Consider the following 20341-nt stretch of genomic DNA (forward strand, 5'->3'; position numbering starts at 1 on the left):
CTGTGTGTTTATCACACCGAAGATATTATCACATTGGATTGTATTTTGGACTTCGCTCTCAGTGTCTATTTTTGCACCGAAGATATTTTTCACTTGGGATTGTGTTTTGGAACATTGCTCACTGTGTGTGTTTACACGAAGATTAGTTCACTTGGATAACTTTTGTTTTTGGGTACAAGTCACCTCTCCTGTTCTCCTGCTCGTTCTACCTGCACCCTGTGTTGACTCGCTCCCTCTCTCTCTCTCTCGGTCCCGCATCACCTCGGAGATTCTGCCGAGAGAAGTCTGCAGAGCGGCTCTGACGTCAGCATCTGCTACCCCCTACTACCACCTCGGGAGAAGCTGCAGAGCAGCAGAACATTTTCATCCTTGCTTGAATTCCTGTCTTGTTTAGACTCTTCCTATTCTATGCTGTTTAATTAGTCTCAATAAACAAGCCCCTGTTTTTGGCAACTCTGAATCCTACTCTCTTGTGTCGTTGCGTTTGGGGTCAGTGTCAAACCATAACAGAAACACTGTTATTTCACAGGTTTTTCGTACATTTACGATGAAACACCTTCAATTAAGTGACAGCACTTAAAGTTCAGCAGTGAAACACTGTTATTTGACAGTTTTTTCCTAAATTATTAGCTAGCCTAGCTTAGCACAAGGGCTGGAAGCAGTAGGGACCAGCTAGTCAAGTCAAGTCAAGTCAAGAGTTTTAATTGTCACGGCATACAGGTATACAATGAAATGCGGGTGGTCTTGCCCGCAACGATGTGCAATACAGTGGTACAACATATAATAGAATCAAAAATGAAAAAAAACAACATTGTGCAGTAAACAGGTAACAGGTAACATGGAGTGACATCTCGGTATCTGTACATAGTTATTTACAGAGCATATGGGACATGCTAGTTAGCTTTGGTAGTGCAATACACTGTTCCTGTTATTCTAATTTAAAGTGTCCTTTCCTTTGGCCATAAGTGTGCGTGTGTGCGACATGAGTGTGTGCCCGCTCATTTTAAAGTGTTAAGTGGCTGCTCGTGTGTGAGCGTGCACAGCGTGCGTGTCGTGTGTGTGTTCATGTGTGCTTGTGTGTGGATAGTTCAATGTTCTGAGCACTCAATGTTCATTGTTCATGGCTCTGATGGCCTGGGGGAAGAAGCTGAGCCTAAGCCGCTCTGTCCTAGTAGCTGGGGTTCGTAGGCGTCTGCCTGACCTCAGCAGCTGAAACAGGCTGTTATTGGGGTGGTGAGGGTCTTTCATTATCCTGCAGGCTCTGGATTTGCACCTCTTGTTGTATAGAACCTGCAGGGGGGGTAGTGCAATAACCGTGGTACGCTCGGCTGAGCGCACCACTCTCTGTAGGGCCTTCTTGTCCTGTGCCGTGCTGTTTCCATACCAGGCAGTGATGTTTCCGGTCAGGATGCTCTCTACAGCTCCTGAGTAGAAGGACTGGAGTATCTTCCCCGATACTCTGAACTTCCTTAACTGTCTCAGGTGGTAGAGGCGCTGTTTCGCCTTCTTTACTACTGTGTCTATGTGTGTTGACCATGTCAGGTCCTCTGAGATGTGGACCCCCAGGGACTTAAAGCTGCTCACCCTGTCCACGGTGGCCCCGTTAATCATCAGTGGTGTGTGCGTCTCCTGCTGTCCTCTCCTATAATCCACGATCAGCTCCTTGGTTTTACCAATGTTCAGGAGCAGGCTGTTGTCCTGGCACCAGCGTTCCAGTACCTCAACCTCCTCCCGGTAGGCCTTCTCGTCGTTGTCCGAGATCAGCCCCACCACCACCGTGTCGTCTGCGAACTTCACTATGGAGTTGGAGCTGAACTTGGCCACACAGTCGTGTGTGTAGAGTGAGTACAGCAGGGGGCTCAGAACACAGCCCTGGGGGGACCCGATGCTCAGGGTGATGGTGTTGGAGGTCTGACCCCCCACCCTGACCGCCTGGGGTCTTTCGCTCAGAAAGTCCAGTACCCAGGCGCTAAGCCTAGCTTAGCATAAGGACTGGAAGCAGTAGGGAGCAACTAGCCTAGCTTAGCACAAGGATTGGAAGCAGTAGGGAGCAGCTAGCCTAGCTTAGCACAAGGACTGGAAGCAGTAGGGACCAGCTAGCCAGCCTAGCTTAGCACAAGGACTGGAAGCAGTAGGGAGCAGCTAGCATAGCTTAGCACAAGGGCTGGAAGCAGTAGGGAGCTGCTAGCCTAGCTTAGCATGAGGGCTGGAAGCAGTAGGGACCAGCTAGCCTAGCTTAGCACAAGGACTGGAAGCAGTAGGGAGCAACTAGCCTAGCTTAGCACAAGGACTGGAAGCAGTAGGGAGCAGCTAGCCTAGCTTAGCACGAGGGCTGGAAGCAGTAGGGACCAGCTAGCCTAGCTTAGCACAAGGACTGGAAGCAGTAGGGAGCACCTAGCCTAGCTTAGCACAAGGAATGGAAGCAGTAGGGAGCAGCTAGCCTAGCTTAGCACAAGGGCTGGAAGCAGTAGGGACCAGCTAGCCTACCTAGCTTAGCACAAGGACTGGAAGCAGTAAGGAGCAGCTAGCCTATAGCTTAGCACAAGGGCTGGAAGCAGTAGGGACCAGCTAGCCTACCTAGCTTAGCACAAGGACTGGAAGCAGTAGGGAGCAACTAGCCTAGCTTAGCACAAGGACTGGAAGCAGTAGGAAGCAGCTAGCCTAGCTTAGCACAAGAGCTGGATGCAGTAGGGACCAGCTAGCCTAGCTTAGCACAAGGGCTGGAAGCAGTAGGGACCAGCTAGCCTAGCTTAGCACAAGGGCTGGAAGCAGTAGGGAGCAGCTAGCCTAGCTTAGCATGAGGGCTGGAAGCAGTAGGGACCAGCTAGCCTAGCTTAGCACAAGGACTGGAAGCAGTAGGGAGCAACTAGCCTAGCTTAGCACAAGGACTGGAAGCAGTAGGGACCAGCTAGCCTAGCTTAGCACAAGGACTGGAAGCAGTAGGGAGCAACTAGCCTAGCTTAGCACAAGGAATGGAAGCAGTAGGGAGCAGCTAGCCTAGCTTAGCACAAAGGCTGGAAGCAGTAGGGACCAGCTAGCCTATCTAGCTTAGCACAAGGACTGGAAGCAGTAAGGAGCAGCTAGCCTATAGCTTAGCACAAGGGCTGGAAGCAGTAGGGACCAGCTAGCCTACCTAGCTTAGCACAAGGACTGGAAGCAGTAGGGAGCAACTAGCCTAGCTTAGCACAAGGACTGGAAGCAGTAGGAAGCAGCTAGCCTAGCTTAGCACAAGAGCTGGATGCAGTAGGGACCAGCTAGCCTAGCTTAGCACAAGGGCTGGAAGCAGTAGGGACCAGCTAGCCTAGCTTAGCACAAGGACTGGAAGCAGTAGGGAGCAACTAGCCTAGTTTAGCACAAGGACTGGAAGCAGTAGGGAGCAGCTAGCCTATAGCTTAGCACAAGGGCTGGAAGCAGTAGGGACCAGCTAGCCTACCTAGCTTAGCACAAGGACTGGAAGCAGTAGGGAGCAACTAGCCTAGCTTAGCACAAGGACTGGAAGCAGTAGGAAGCAGCTAGCCTAGCTTAGCACAAGAGCTGGATGCAGTAGGGACCAGCTAGCCTAGCTTAGCACAAGGGCTGGAAGCAGTAGGGACTAGCTAGCCTAGCTTAGCACAAGGACTGGAAGCAGTAGGGAGCAACTAGCCTAGTTTAGCACAAGGACTGGAAGCAGTAGGGATCAGCTAGCCTAGCTTAGCACAAGGGCTGGAAGCGGTAGGGACCAGCTAGCCTACCTAGCTTAGCACAAGGACTGGAAGCAGTAGGGAGCAGCTAGCCTAGCTTAGCACAAGGGCTGGAAGCAGTAGGGACCAGCTAGCCTAGCTTAGCACAAGGACTGGAAGCAGTGGGGAGCAACTAGCCTAGCTTAGCACAAGGACTGGAAGCAGTAGGGACCAGCTAGCCTAGCTTAGCATAAGGACTGGAAGCAGTAGGGAGCAACTAGCCTAGCTTAGCACAAGGATTGGAAGCAGTAGGGAGCAGCTAGCCTAGCTTAGCACAAGGACTGGAAGCAGTAGGGACCAGCTAGCCTAGCTTAGCATAAGGACTGGAAGCAGTAGGGAGCAACTAGCCTAGCTTAGCACAAGGATTGGAAGCAGTAGGGAGCAGCTAGCCTAGCTTAGCACAAGGACTGGAAGCAGTATGGACCAGCTAGCCAGCCTAGCTTAGCACAAGGACTGGAAGCAGTAGGGAGCAGCTAGCCTAGCTTAGCACAAGGGCTGGAAGCAGTAGGGAGCAGCTAGCCTAGCTTAGCATGAGGGCTGGAAGCAGTAGGGACCAGCTAGCCTAGCTTAGCACAAGGACTGGAAGCAGTAGGGAGAAACTAGCCTAGCTTAGCACAAGGACTGGAAGCAGTAGGGAGCAGCTAGCCTAGCTTAGCACAAGGGCTGGAAGCAGTAGGGAGCAGCTAGCCTAGCTTAGCACAAGGACTGGAAGCAGTAGGGAGCAACTAGCCTAGCTTAGCACAAGGAATGGAAGCAGTAGGGAGCAGCTAGCCAAGCTTAGCACAAGGGCTGGAAGCAGTAGGGACCAGCTAGCCTACCTAGCTTAGCACAAGGACTGGAAGCAGTAAGGAGCAGCTAGCCTATAGTTTAGCACAAGGGCTGGAAGCAGTAGGGACCAGCTAGCCTACCTAGCTTAGCACAAGGACTGGAAGCAGTAGGGAGCAACTAGCCTAGCTTAGCACAAGGACTGGAAGCAGTAGGAAGCAGCTAGCCTACCTTAGCACAAGAGCTGGATGCAGTAGGGACCAGCTAGCCTAGCTTAGCACAAGGGCTGGAAGCAGTAGGGACCAGCTAGCCTACCTAGCTTAGCACAAGGACTGGAAGCAGTAAGGAGCAGCTAGCCTATAGCTTAGCACAAGGGCTGGAAGCAGTAGGGACCAGCTAGCCTACCTAGCTTAGCACAAGGACTGGAAGCAGTAGGGAGCAACTAGCCTAGCTTAGCACAAGAGCTGGATGCAGTAGGGACCAGCTAGCCTACCTAGCTTAGCACAAGGACTGGAAGCAGTAGGGAGCAGCTAGCCTAGCTTAGCACAAGGGCTGGAAGCAGTAGGGACCAGCTAGCCTAGCTTAGCACAAGGACTGGAAGCAGTAGGGAGCAACTAGCCTAGCTTAGCACAAGGACTGGAAGCAGTAGGGAGCAGCTAGCCTAGCTTAGCATGAGGGCTGGAAGCAGTAGGGACCAGCTAGCCTAGCTTAGCACAAGGACTGGAAGCAGTAGGGAGCAACTAGCCTAGCTTAGCACAAGGACTGGAAGCAGTAGGGACCAGCTAGCCTAGCTTAGCACAAGGACTGGAAGCAGTAGGGAGCAACTAGCCTAGCTTAGCACAAGGAATGGAAGCAGTAGGGAGCAGCTAGCCTAGCTTAGCACAAGGGCTGGAAGCAGTAGGGACCAGCTAGCCTACCTAGCTTAGCACAAGGACTGGAAGCAGTAAGAAGCAGCTAGCCTATAGCTTAGCACAAGGGCTGGAAGCAGTAGGGACCAGCTAGCCTACCTAGCTTAGCACAAGGACTGGAAGCAGTAGGGAGCAACTAGCCTAGCTTAGCACAAGGACTGGAAGCAGTAGGAAGCAGCTAGCCTAGCTTAGCACAAGAGCTGGATGCAGTAGGGACCAGCTAGCCTAGCTTAGCACAAGGGCTGGAAGCAGTAGGGACCAGCTAGCCTAGCTTAGCACAAGGACTGGAAGCAGTAGGGAGCAACTAGCCTAGCTTAGCACAAGGAATGGAAGCAGTAGGGAGCAGCTAGCCTAGCTTAGCACAAGGGTTGGAAGCAGTAGGGACCAGCTAGCCTAGCTTAGCACAAGGACTGGAAGCAGTGGGGAGCAACTAGCCTAGCTTAGCACAAGGACTGGAAGCAGTCCTTCTGAGTGCTCAGAACATTGAACTATCCACACACAAGCACACATGAACACACACACGACACGCACGCTGTGCATGCTCACACACGAGCAGCCACTTAACACTTTAACATGAGCGGGCACACACTCATGTCGCACACACGCACACTTATGGCCAAAGGAAAGGACACTTTAAATTAGAATAACAGGAACAGTGTATTGCACTACCAAAGCTAACTAGCATGTCCCATATGCTCTGTAAATAACTATGTACAGATACCGAGATGTCACTCCATGTTACCTGTTACCTGTTTACTGCACAATGTTGTTTTTTTCATTTTTGATTCTATTATATGTTGTACCACTGTATTGCACATCGTTGCAGGCAAGACCACCCGCATTTCATTGTATACCTGTATGCCGTGACAATTAAAACTCTTGACTTGACTTGACTTGACAGTAGGGAGCAGCTAGCCTAGCTTAGCACAAGGGCTGGAAGCAGTAGGGACCAGCTAGCCTAGCTTAGCACAAGGACTGGAAGCAGTAGGGAGCAACTAGCCTAGTTTAGCACAAGGACTGGAAGCAGTAGGGAGCAGCTAGCCTAGCTTAGCACAAGGGCTGGAAGCGGTAGGGACCAGCTAGCCTACCTAGCTTAGCACAAGGACTGGAAGCAGTAGGGAGCAGCTAGCCTAGCTTAGCACAAGGGTTGGAAGCAGTAGGGACCAGCTAGCCTAGCTTAGCACAAGGACTGGAAGCAGTAGGGAGCAGCTAGCCTAGCTTAGCACAAGGGCTGGAAGCAGTAGGGACCAGCTAGTCTACCTAGTTTAGCACAAGGACTGGAAGCAGTAGGGAGCAACTAGCCTAGCTTAGCACAAGGACTGGAAGCAGTAGGGAGCAGCTAGCCTAGCTTAGCACAAGGGCTGGAAGCAGTAGGGACCAGCTAGCCTACCTAGTTTAGCACAAGGACTGGAAGCAGTAGGGAGCAGCTAGCCTAGCTTAGCACAAGGGCTGGAAGCAGTAGGGAGCAGCTATCCTAGCTTAGCACAAGGACTTTATTTTATCAGTTTTATTATTCTATGTTTCTCTGCTATTTTATGTTTTAGTCTTGCCTATTTTTATATTCTTTCTTTCCTTTATTCTCGCTAGCTTTTAAGTCCCTTAACTGTAGCGCTCTGAGAGTTGCCCCGCAACTGTAAAGCGCATTACAAATGAAATCTATTATTTATTATTACTGGAAGCAGTAGGGAGCAGGGGATCATCCCTATGTTCCCCGGGTCCTATGTTCCCCGGGTCCTATGTTCCCCGGGTCCTATGTTCCCCGGGTCCTATGTTCCCCGCTTGATTGATTAATAGATTGAAATTTTTATAAATTTTTATTATTTTATTAATAATTAATGTCCGCCTTGTTTCGAACTGGTTAAGCTTAGGCCCTCTTTCGAACTGGTTACGGTTAGAGTTTGAAATCAGGGCTGGTGGTCTAAAATTTTCAATCAATCAAAGCGGGGAACATAGAACCCGGGGAACATAGGACCCGGGGAACATAGACATGCTCCCGGGAGCAGCTAGCCTAGCTTAGCACAAGGGCTGGAAGCAGTAGGGACCAGCTAGCTTAGCTTAACACAAGCTGCAGTTTGCATACCAGCTAGCCTATAGCTTAGCACAAGCTGCAGTTTGCATATCAGCAGAACATCGGTGTGGAGGATGCCATAATCTACATGGTCCACAAGGCCTATCTACATCTGGAGACGCCGGGCAGCTCAGTGAGGGTAACATTCTTTGACTTTTCAAGTGCCTTCAACACTATTCAGCCTCCACTACTAGCTGAGAAGCTGTCAGTGATGGGGGTGGAGGACGACTTGGTGGCCTGGATCTTCAACTACCTCACTGGCAGACCACAGTCTGTCAAACTGCAGGGGTGCCACTCCGACGTGCTGATCTGCAACACTGGAGCCCCCCAGGGAACTGTATTGGCACCCTTTTTATTCACCCTGTACTAGCTTAGCACAAGGACTGGAAGCAGTAGGGAGCAACTAGGAGATCTGGGAAGATGCTTATCAGAGAGGGAAATGGCTGATTTGATGTGCCGTTCTGCCGAGGCCTTGGAACTCATTCACATACAGAACACACACACACACACACACACACACACACACACACACACACACACACACACACACACACACACACACACACACACACACACACACACACACACACACACACACACACACACACACACACACACACACACACACACACACACACACACACACACACACACACACACACACACACACACACACACACACACACACACACACACCCTTGCATTGCTGCACTATACACTATTCCGTCCATTGCAAGTCAATGCCCCCCCCCCCTCCATCCATTAACTCAACTGGACTGTCACTGTAATATTTATGTACAGTTGTAGTGTCCCCCACCCACCCCTCCTACCCAACCCCCCCACCCCACCCACCCAACCACCTCCTCCAATGTAGTCCCCCCCCCCACTCCACCTACCCAACCTCCTTCAATGTACAGTTTCTATGTATGAGCTGCGAGATACCCTGAATTTCCCCAAGGGGATTAATAAAGTATCTATCTATCTATCTATCTAGCAACACCAGCTAGCCACACCAGCTGCTAGCCACTCCAGCTAGCCTCTGTAATATCACATCAGATGTTGTAATCTCACAGTAGCATTATGAATATTTCACATAATTAAATTATTATTTCACAATAAAATAGTCCCCCCCCACCCCACCAATACCCAACCCCCACCCACCTCCCCCAATGTACAGTTTATTCGTCAAATGTACTCTATTTTTTTTCTTTTTTTTGTAAATACAGTACTGTATTTGTAAATCTGGTATGTCATAAATGTATAGATGTAGCAGTACTGTCTATGTATGTCGTGTATGTCATATATGTTATGATGAATTGAAAATGGGGGACCCTGATGTAAACAAGACGTAAGTCTTTCTCTGGTCTGCATCCCCTTAACAATTGTATGTATTGAGCTGTACTGTACCCATTCTGCAATCTGTTAGTAAAGTTTTCAATCAATCAATCAAAGGTGAGTTCAGACTTGTTCACCCAGAATGCATTACACCTGTGCTCCGCCTCCGCCTCCCAGACTGCACTGCACTTGTGCCCCGCCTCCCAGAATGCACCTGTGCGGCAGCTTCCTGGCAGCTACCTCATGTCTCTCTGCATCGGACTGGTGAGTACTGCATGGCAATAATGTCGATTATGTTGTATGTTGTATGTTGTATGTATGCTTTCGATTGCAAACGCCAGCGGAGTAGTGCCGTGTTCGTTTTTACATGGTAGAGAATATTATATTAACCGTTATGCATGCCTGCTAGCTGAAGCTAATTTAGCTAGTAGCGTTAGCAGTTAGCTATAATGAATGTTTCTTGATTTTGGTGTTTAGTGATATCCACCTGTTGCATATACTGTTATACATTTTATGTAGGCTAACGTCAGTAACGTTTCAAAATGTGGCTTATGCTGTATTCTTTAACAGGATACACTGGCACAATCAGTTAGCTTAGCATTGCTGCTACCATTATGCTTGCTTGCTAAAAAGTCATGGTAAACCAACAACATGGCAGGGTGCAGGCATACAGGCCGGGCCTGTCTCTCTCCCTCCCTCCCTTATGTGTTTGTGCTTAAAACAGTTAATGATGACCGCATGTTCTCAGAGCATTTTCAGAGCACTGTTAAACTGTTAAATGGTCATTTTAAAACTAATATAAGAAATTAATGTATATAGTGGTATATTTATGAGGGGAAAAAAATATTTGCAACAGCTTTTAACATTTATACAGGTAGGAACTTATTGATAACTAATTCTGTTATGAGTGTCATATTACAGTGGCATTCATACAGTATCCTTTGATTTCACATAATTTAATTATTATTTCACAATAAAATACTGTAATCAAAATCCTCTGTAATATCACATCAGATTTTGTAATCTCACAATAACATAGCAATATTTCACATTTAATTATTATTTCACAATAATAGTAATCAAAAGGCCCATTTGCATAGTATTGGTATCTAGGGACATCTATGGACCTCAGGGAATGTATTCACATTGTCAGAAATATTGTGTCTATTACTAGGCTTGCTTAAATTGTGATGAAACAAAGGAGAATATGAATTATGATTTTTCTTTGCATCTTTGACAGTGAATAACACCATGCTAATAATGACCAAACATTAAAAACTGCCACTGATCTCGTTCAGTCCCCTCTTGAGATCATGTGTAAAAAGAAATCTAAGGAAATTAATAAAGGGAAGATGATTAAACCGAAGGTTCTGTAGATACAGTACTGAATTCTCCCATCCGGACCAATGCAATTTGAAATCCTTTAAAATGCTTGTATTTCAATGTGCTGTTTTCAAGGTTTTAAATGTGCTTGAATTGTGTATAAAGTGCTGGAAAGTTATTGAAATTGTAATTGCACTTTATACTTTCATAATAAATCGCTATCTGACTGAATAGTTTGGTTTTTAGATAAAGAAATAAAATAAGTCGGAGCGACGCGAGCAAGCGTTCGCCTTTCACGCAAAATGAAATGTGGCTGGGCTCGACCCGTAGTGTTTTTTTTACCTGTGCCATCTGAGAACAGCGCGCCCGTGTGTGTGTGTGGCCAACATGCCGGGAGGCTGCCGTTTTAATGAGCTCTGGCTTGGAGATATAAAATATAATTCATGGTTAAAAAGAGGAGAACATCCCAGAGTAGGCGTGTGCAAAATATGCAGAAAGGACTTGCAGATTTTTACCATGGGGGCGTCTGCACTTTCGAGCCACATGAAAGGTGAGCCAATGAGCCATGGATGTTATTAACGTGTCTCGGCCTGGCTCGCCAGGTACTACTAAGTTCGAGACTACAAGTGCTCCACACCTGTCTCCGTAAATGTTCGTTATAAAAATACCACTTCAATAATCGAAATAGTCAAGTAACAGGCAGAATACACTATTGGAATTACAAACTCGTGTTTACCGGACTCTGTTTTTCACCGCAGTGTTTTGAAATAGGCAGCATGTAGCCTAGCCTAATGTTAGCTAATTCCCTTCCATGTATTCCCTCTCTCTCCCTCCCTCCTAGCAGAAGCGATGGTCCAGGGTCAGCAGCAGCAGGTCCTACCAGAGTGGGAGGCCGTGGTTCAGGGTCTGTCCCCAGAGCAGCGGAGTTACCGCCGGGAGCAGCAGCTGAGGAACCGCCTGGCCCAGCAGCAGCAACTGAGGTACCGCCGGGAGCAGCAGCTGAGGAACCGCCTGGCCCAGCAGCTGAAGAACCGCCTGAACCAACTGCTGACCCTAGTGTTCTCGCTGCACCGCGAAAGCAGATCACGACTGCTGCTGGATTCTGTTGCTGCCCGAGGTAGGTTGACAAGTTAATATAATGTATTATATATGATGCCAAGTCTACATAATTTTGGTTGTTTATAGCACAATAACATCTGATTTAATGTGATGGAAGAAATGAAATAATCATTTTGAGTAAATATTTAATTTACCACAGCCGCATAAGATGCTGGAAAATCTTGAAAATGCACCTTGAAAATGCTTGAAAAGTGCTTGCATTGGGGCGGTTAGGTGGCCGAGCGGAGATTGCGTTCGTCACCAACCCCGGAGCTGTGAGCTGGATTCACCTGTTCGAATCCAGCTCACAGCTCCGGGGTTGTCACCAGCTTGGCTGGCCGTCCACACTAATACAATTGGCTGTATTAGAGGGTGGGAGAAGCTGGCGGGGTGGGTCCGGGTCGTTGTAAACAGCGACTCCTACAGTTCGGTCGGGGCGCCTGCTAAGCGTGGATAGGACTTGAGGGGGATAGTGTGATCCTCCCACACGCTACGCCCTCTCAATGAGAATCCGCGCTGCCAGGTGAAAAGAAGCGGTGATTGGCTGGACGTGTGTCGGAGGAAGCACGTGGTAGCCTCCACTCTCCCAGATGATCTGACTGTGGGGGGTAAGTGCGCAGCGACCAGGAAGGGACTGGGAATTGGCATACGACTAACATTGGGATGGGAGAAAATCAGAGGAAAAATGGAGGGGGAAAAAGATCAAAAAAAAAAAAAAAAGTGCTTGCATTTTGCCTTGGAAAAGGTGTACAAACCCTGATTATCCCGAATAATAACAGTTATTGAAATAATTTATACAGAACTCTAAACCTTGAATCCCATTATAATCTTCCAGGAAGTGTAGTTCAGAAAAATTCCCACGGTTCAAAATTTTCAAAATGGTCGCCCTCTCAGAATATACTTCAGCAAATCGAAAAGTTAAATCTATCTAATGGCACTTTTAACCTATTGCTAAACTAACGTATTGATGATAATATACATTCTACATGCTTTTGTGACATGTTGGTGATGTTAATACTTGAATACGTTTGATATTAAAAACACAAATTTTATGCAACACTCGGGTGGAACAGGTTAAACTGCTGGTTGTGTGTCCCATTCACAGCTCAGTAAAAGAGAAGTGCTGCATCCATCTCGACTCCTGTGTCTGTTATTTACACAGGACAGAAACACAGTGGTCACATTTGCTTCACTGATTCTAAATTTGTTTTTCTTTTCTTTAATAGGTTGAAGGTTCATCATCCTTACACAGCTTGCAAAGGGAGAGATCTTATGTCCCATAGGTGATGAACAGAAGTAAGCTCAACACTGCAGTGATGAGTGAAATTATTGGTTCTGTGTTTCAGGTTTTGGTAGAGGGGTCTACAGTCAAATTGTGAACTTATCATTTAACAGCATCATTTTTTTTTTTGCTGTTTAGTGTTCGTCTCCTTGTATTTAAAGAAGGCTAGACGCCGCAGAGAGGGAAGACGACACACTGGAGTGGCAGGAGAGTCCAGACTGACGAGAGGTCCTGTCAACCAATACGGGTATGTGTAGAGGTGGCAAAACAGCGCCAGTGTCCTCTCCATTCACACTCCATTGGGAGCAATTAGGGGTTACAGGGGCACTGCCATGCTAGACTAACTTAGGTTATTTGGATTGAATGTTTAAATTATGTATAGATTTTGTAAAATATAATTTCCCCCAATAGTATTGAGTTAACCTATGATTCCTTCCTATCCCTAGGTGTGTGAGGTGGGGCCCAGCAGACATACCGGACGGGGAGGCATGCAATCTACTTTACTTTTGGTGGGGCTTTTCTCCCACTTTGGCCTCCTGACAGACACTGATGCCCTTCAAAAGATCCAAGATGCCCTGGGTCAGAGAGGACGGACCATCCTGCAGTTCTGCCAGAAACTGGAAAACACGGAGATCAAGGAAGTTCTGGCCAGATATGATCCAGAGGCTTCAGAGAAGACTCCTTATGGTGTACTTCAAGGAGCCTACGGAGAAACTGCTGCTCGGAGTTGATGTAAGTTTTATTTATTTAAATATTTGAAATGCTAAACGAGTGATTACAAACCCTACAAACACTGTGATAGACCCTCTAAACACTGTGATAGACCCTCTAAACTGTGAGATGCCAGTGTTTTTTCTCCTTTTCTGTGTTTTATTTCAAAGTAGGTCTACACATGGTAGTCTTTTTTCAAAGTGGACTACTTTTTATTTTATAAATGTTCCACAAATAAGGGAAGGACTCAAATATACCTGAATAGTTCAGGGTTTCAAAGTCGGTCTATAGACACCAGTGTTTTGTCTCCTCTGTGTTTTATTTAAAAATAGGTCTACACAGCCAGTATTTTGTCTCTTCATAAGAGTTTGAGGTTTTCCTTTGTTATAACCGGTAAAAACAGCAATAAAAAGTCAAAATTATGCAACAAACTGTGTGCTATAGCCTATAAGTATAAAGTATAATAAATCGCAAATGACTTTGGGCAATTGTCAGACGTTTTATACTAAATGTGGGGTATGCTTGGGGATATATAAAACGTTATACACCGTGTTATCTTCATTTTAAGGGTAAATAGGTTGTACGGCTCCCTGAGCATTTTATTTTGTGGCAGGGGGGAAAAGTGGCTCTTTTGATAGTAAAGGTTGCTGACCCCTGGACTAAACACTCAATGCTGGAACAAGAAGCTCTTATAATTTGTTCAATGTTCTCTCCTTTTCAGGCAGTCCAAAGAACACCGTAAACAGCTTTTGCCGCCTCCTACTATGATGGTAAGTAATCAAGAATGTGTCTTTTTCCAAGAATGTGTCTTTTTCCAAACATGAGTGATCTTATAGGAAAAAGCATGACAATGAAGTCGTCATTTAAGTGAAAATGGAAAAATCATTATCCTACAGGCGAATGCAGATTGTGGAGGAGAGGCCCCTGGTCTGAGTTCAACTGGCCTGCCCTGTTCCAGGAGAGTGTAGTAATTAAAAGTGTACAGTATGCGTTGACATTTTTAGCTGTGACCACTCCAGCAAAGGTCTCTTTGGAGGCTTAAAGGAACACGCCAACTTTTTGGGAAATTAGCTTATTTGCCATCTACCTAGAGTTGGACAAGCAGATGCATACCCTTTTCTTCTCTGTACATGCATTAGGCTTAGGGAACAACCGCGCCGTTAGCCTAGCTTAGCGTCATTCACTGGAAGTAGGTGTGTCAGTGTAGCCTAGTTCCCAACAGTCACGAAATACGCTTTATTCTTTTTAAAACTGGGCTTTTGAGGTGATGAAATCACTGCGGTCAGGCAGCAGCGGTTCGGCAAAAAAAATTTCAGAGTATATATCCAGGGTTCGCACAAGGTCCTTGAAGTGCTTAAAATGCTTGATAAAAAAATTAAATAAAAAAGTCAAGGCCTGGAATTCCTTAAACAGCCCATTTTTTATCAAGGTCCTGATTGGTTGAGGACACAGCCACTAAGCCAGGGTGGTGCAGCAGTGAGGAGAGTAGAGTTAGGCAGAAATATCAATTTGGCCAAAAAATTACTTAGGTAATTATGCTATGAGGCTAACTGATCAATCTGCTTGTCTAACTCCAGGGTAGATGGCAAATAAGCAAATTTCCCACAAAGTTGGTGTGTTCCTTTTTAAAGGAGAAGTCCACTGAATAACACTTTAGAGAAGATTATTTCTAATTATATACAATGGTCATTTCTTTTTTAATTCCATTTATTTTTGGGCTTCCTGTATTTCTCACCCATCGCAATTTAGTTGCTATGCCAATTCCCTTCCTAGTTGTTGCACGCGTTGCCCAACTGTCGGCCTGGGGAGGGTACAGTACATGTGGAGTCGCCAGCCGCTTCTTTTCACCTGACAGCGAGGAGTTTCACTGGGGGAACGTAACGCATGCAGAGGTTCACACTATCTCCCCCAGATCCCCTGTAATTTTTGTGACAGATGGTCCAGTGTTAAAGCAACAAGGGCTTAGAGGCCAAGCTTGGTATTGCAAGTCACATGGCGCTTTGGGAGCTCAGCCCATGCATGCATTTTACCCTAGGCATCGATAGGAGCCCTGCATTTAGTGATCTAGGAGGCAAGTATTTTGTAATGAGATCGGATAGATAGAGCAATCTCAAAATTAGAAAATGAGGCTCATCGTGCTCGCAAGCCACCGTCTAAAGTCTAATTGTGTTCTCAGAGGGATGCCACTGGTGATCTACACCTCTATCAGGGGCCAGCAGCCAGAGGGGGGGACCCTGCTGACCACAAGGCCATTGAATCATCCTATGCTGAATTGACATGGATGGCATCTCCCTTAAGCTGATGTGAGTATAACTTCCATGTACAAACACACCCACTATCTATATCTCTCTTCGAGCACATGTCGTCATCATCATCAAACCTTTATTTAATTCTCGGGAGAACAGTAGGGTTGTAAAAAAAAAGTGTAAACATCTTCAAATCATTATTAATATAATTTATATTAACACTTTAACTGCCGGAAGACGATTTTAGGCGTCCTTCCCCGCCATGCTTGCCGAAGACGCCGTATCTCGTCTTTGATATCAATATTTCAAAAATCTGTGCTCTGAATCATATTTCCTTTCCGGGGCCCTGAGACACAAGTGTGATCTCCTCTCAAGCCTCTAGCGGTTCAAGACCGCCATCTGGTGGCCGATCGGCAGATCGAAAAAACTGATGTTACCTTTAACCCGGTAGGACTCACTCCATATGGGGTCCGGGCACTCGCTAGTGTTAGAGAGACTCAGTCTTCACACAGTGAACATCGATCGCTGCAAATAACTCGAAAAAACAACATGATTTGGACGTATATATTATTATACAACCTGGAAATGGACCGGATATTTCTATATCCCATAATAGGAAAATGTCTGTTCCGCGCTCATCGCCCAACGGCGCGAGGAAGATACGGTAAGATTCAGCGTTATTTTTCAATGTGTACGATACTAACTGCTATGATGAACATTTGACCCACATTAGATGAATGGTATAACGCTGCCCACGGAATTATAAACGCCCACTCGGCCATCCGGTCAACATCAGATTACGTGTAGTAACTTCCAGAAGTCCGTCCAGTTGGATTTTTTTATATCGCGCCGATTGCTATCAAACTGTATTTGATCATCAATATAATGCATTTGGGGCTATAAATCACGTTCTGGAGAAAGCTGCAGAAAGAGATGAAAACATACTTATACTTTAGATCATATTTTAGTATGAATATGTGAATGAAAAAGTTTAACGTTCATACACCCTGAACAATACATATAGGACATTGAATGGGCCCTAATAATGGCAATTATTCAAGACCGCCATCACAACAATAGCCGATGGTATTGTCCCCAGAAAAACGGTGCGGATTTTCCCAAACCAGAAACCGTGGGTGGATAGCACTATTAGAGCAGCTCTGAACTCTCGTACCACCGCCTACAACCTGGGTAGAGAGTCAGGAAATATGGAGGAGTATAAGGCTTCAGTCTATACTCTACGCAAGGCTGTCAAACTTGCTAAGAGGACATATGCTGACAAACTGGAGACACAAATGGCACAAAACGACACAAGAGGATTATGGTAGGGACTGAAGACAATAACTGACTATAAAGTCAGCGCCCCCTCAATGGGGAGCGACGACGCCTCCCTCGCGGACAAGCTCAACATCTTCTACGCTCGGTTTGGTGTAGACAGTGGCGCTGCCGGCTCTCCGGCTAGTGACGTCACTGGCGCGCCGGCTGTTGTGGAGGGGGGGGGGGCAACCGCGGGGGGGCGGGGACGCTCTCTCGTTGTCGGAACACAGTGTGAGAAGAGCATTTATGCAGGTGAACACCAGGAAGGCTGCTGGCCCAGATGACATAACAGGACGCATACTCAAGTCCTGTGCCAACCAGCTGGCCCCAGTGTTCACCGCCATATTTAACCAATCCCTGGCGGAGTCAGTGGTCCCTGCCTGCTTCAAGATGTCTACCATCATCCCTGTACCGAAGAAACCCTCCCCAACATGTCCAAATGACTACAGACCGGTGGCACTCACCTCTGTGGTCATGAAATGTTTCGAGAGGCTGGTCAAGGACCACATTTGTGCCTCCCTCCCCAGTGATATGGACCCTATGCAATTTGCATACAGGACAAATAGGTCCACCGACGACGCGGTCTCCCAGGTACTGCACAGCACCCTCTCGCACCTTGACCGTCAGAAGGGGGGCTATGTGAGACTGTTGTTCATTGACTACGTTCAACACCATAGTCCCCACCAGACTGGTGGACAAGCTGATCGAGCTAGGTCTGAGCTCCGCCCTGAGCGCCTGGGTACTGGACTTTCTGAGCGAAAGACCCCAGGCGGTCAGGGTGGGGGGTCAGACCTCCAACACCATCACCCTGAGCATCGGGTCCCCCCAGGGCTGTGTTCTGAGCCCCCTGCTGTACTCACTCTACACACACGACTGTGTGGCCAAGTTCAGCTCCAACTCCATAGTGAAGTTCGCGGATGACACGTTGGTGGTGGGGCTGATCTCGGACAACGACGAGAAGGCCTACCGGGAGGAGGTTGAGGTACTGGAACGCTGGTGCCAGGACAACAGCCTGCTCCTGAACATTGGTAAAACCAAGGAGCTGATCGTGGATTATAGGAGAGGACAGCAGGAGACGCACACACCACTGATGATTAACGGGGCTACCGTGGACAGGGTGAGCAGCTTTAAGTACCTGGGGGTCCACATCTCAGAGGACCTGACATGGTCAACACACATAGACACAGTAGTAAAGAAGGCGAAACAGCGCCTCTACCACCTGAGACAGTTAAGGAAGTTCAGAGTATCGGGGAAGATACTCCAGTCCTTCTACTCAGGAGCTGTAGAGAGCATCCTGACCGGAAACATCACTGCCTGGTATGGAAACAGCACGGCACAGGACAAGAAGGCCCTACAGAGAGTGGTGCGCTCAGCCGAGCGTACCACGGGTATTGCACTACCCCCCCTGCAGGTTCTATAAAACAAGAGGTGCAAATCCAGAGCCTGTAGGATAATGAAAGACCCTCACCACCCCAATAACAGCCTGTTTCAGCTGCTGAGGTCAGGCAGACGCCTGCAAACCCCAGCTACTAGGACAGAGCGGCTTAGGCTCAGCTTCTTCCCCCAGGCCATCAGAGCCATGAACAATGAACATTGAGTGCTCAGAACATTGAACTATCCACACACAAGCACACATGAACACACACACGACACGCACACTGTGCACGCTCACACACGAGCAGCCACTTAACACTTTAACATGAGCGGGCACACACTCATGTCGCACACACGCACACTTATGGCCAAAGGAAAGGACACTTTAAATTAGAATAACAGGAACAGTGTATTGCACTACCAAAGCTAACTAGCATGTCCCATATGCTGTGTAAATAACTATGTACAGATACCGAGATGTCACTCCATGTTACCTGTTACCTGTTTACTGCACAATGTTGTTTTTTCATTTTTTGATTCTATTATATGTACCACTGTATTGCACATCGTTGCGGGCAAGACCACCCGCATTTCATTGTATACCTGTATGCCGTGACAATTAAAACTCTTGACTTGACTTGACTTGAATTTAGCAATAGAATTAAAAAAGTTATAGCCCTGCAAAGAAGGGGAACTTCTACATAGACAAATAGAGCTGGCAACCTATGGTATATCATGAATTTAGCCTTAGGCAATCAAAGTGTTAAATTATAGGCTATTCAATTGAATTTCCTGTGAGCTAACCTCAAAAGTGAAAGTGGCAGCAGCATCAGAGGAGTTTAGTCCATGGTTCCGTCCCACTAGTGGTAAAAGCCCTGTTTACCACGAGCAACCTAGTGGTGTCTCACCTGCGGTAGTGAGAGGAGATGAAGGAGCCCCCCTCCCAGCAGCAAAGCAAGAGGGTCTAAAAAATACACCACTATCACCTTTAACATAGTATAATATTTGTATTGCATTTTTGAAGAGGACAATTGAGTAACGCTTTAGTTTTCAGACACAAGGGTTAAGAGTAGTTTTGGACTTTGTGCGACGCCTGAGTGATTTCCCCAGCCGTTTCTTTACCCATGTATGTCTATGGGAAAAGGTATGTTTGCCCCTAAAAGCGCCACGTGACGATCAATACCGAGATTGGCTACTCGCTCAAAATGTTTCACAGCCCCGGTGGCTTGGTATCCGGTGTTGTGAATCCACGTCTTCCTTCTTTTGGTGATTCAATTTTATCTGACAAGGACGTGTATTAGGTGCATGTTTTTATTGCTAAACAAACATGCAACTAGCACTCTCAAAGCTGACGGTACTCTGTTCACATTTCCAAAATGTGTAATAGTGGCAAATGTCGGTACAGACTATTGAATAAAGTTTGAGGAATGGTAACTCATTAAATCCTACTTTTCAAGGACTTTCCAGTGAATCATAGTGTCCTTTTTCTTCATTTTCCCAGATGCACCATGCACCAAGGATCCAGCTGATTACTGCCAATCTGGAGGATTCTGCTCTTTACTTGTGCCACCGATTCATTGACCTTTTGTGGTGTGGTATATTTTGATTTGACTTAGTAATACACTGTATAGTTGGGATTCTGAATTAAACAGTATAATGTTCACACATATTATGGAGCCCCCAGGGGTCGGGAGAATATTGTGGAAAACAATATAAAACTGAAATGGTAAAGCTAAAAAACTGTAGACCTGACCACAACCCCCTCGGTTCAACAGCACAATATGTTGCTTTCTCTGCTTTTAAAAGTTGAAATCATCTGATGACATTGAAGGGATAGTTCAGAATTGTGGACATAAAGTTTAATTTACTACTTGGCCATTATGTTATGTTCAATGGACTGCACTTATACAGTATATAGCAATAGCGCTTTTATCCAAAGCGCGTATGGCCTCTCATTCACCTATTCACACACATTCACACACCAATGGTGGCAGCTGCCATGCATATTGATCCATAAATAGTGTTTAGATTGTACTTCTATAGGTTTTTAACTTTACATACTGTATTTAAACATTACATTTGAACAAACACTGCAAGCTAAAGTTTTAAATCATTTGAATCTGTTTTATACAGCACACTTGCTTCCAAAATAAAGCAGTTTTACAATCCTGATCGTTTGTTAACACTTGAAGCTT

This window comes from Notolepis coatsorum (assembly GCF_963971535.1).
Source record: "Notolepis coatsorum genome assembly, chromosome: 1".
Taxonomy (NCBI): domain Eukaryota; kingdom Metazoa; phylum Chordata; class Actinopteri; order Aulopiformes; family Paralepididae; genus Notolepis; species Notolepis coatsorum.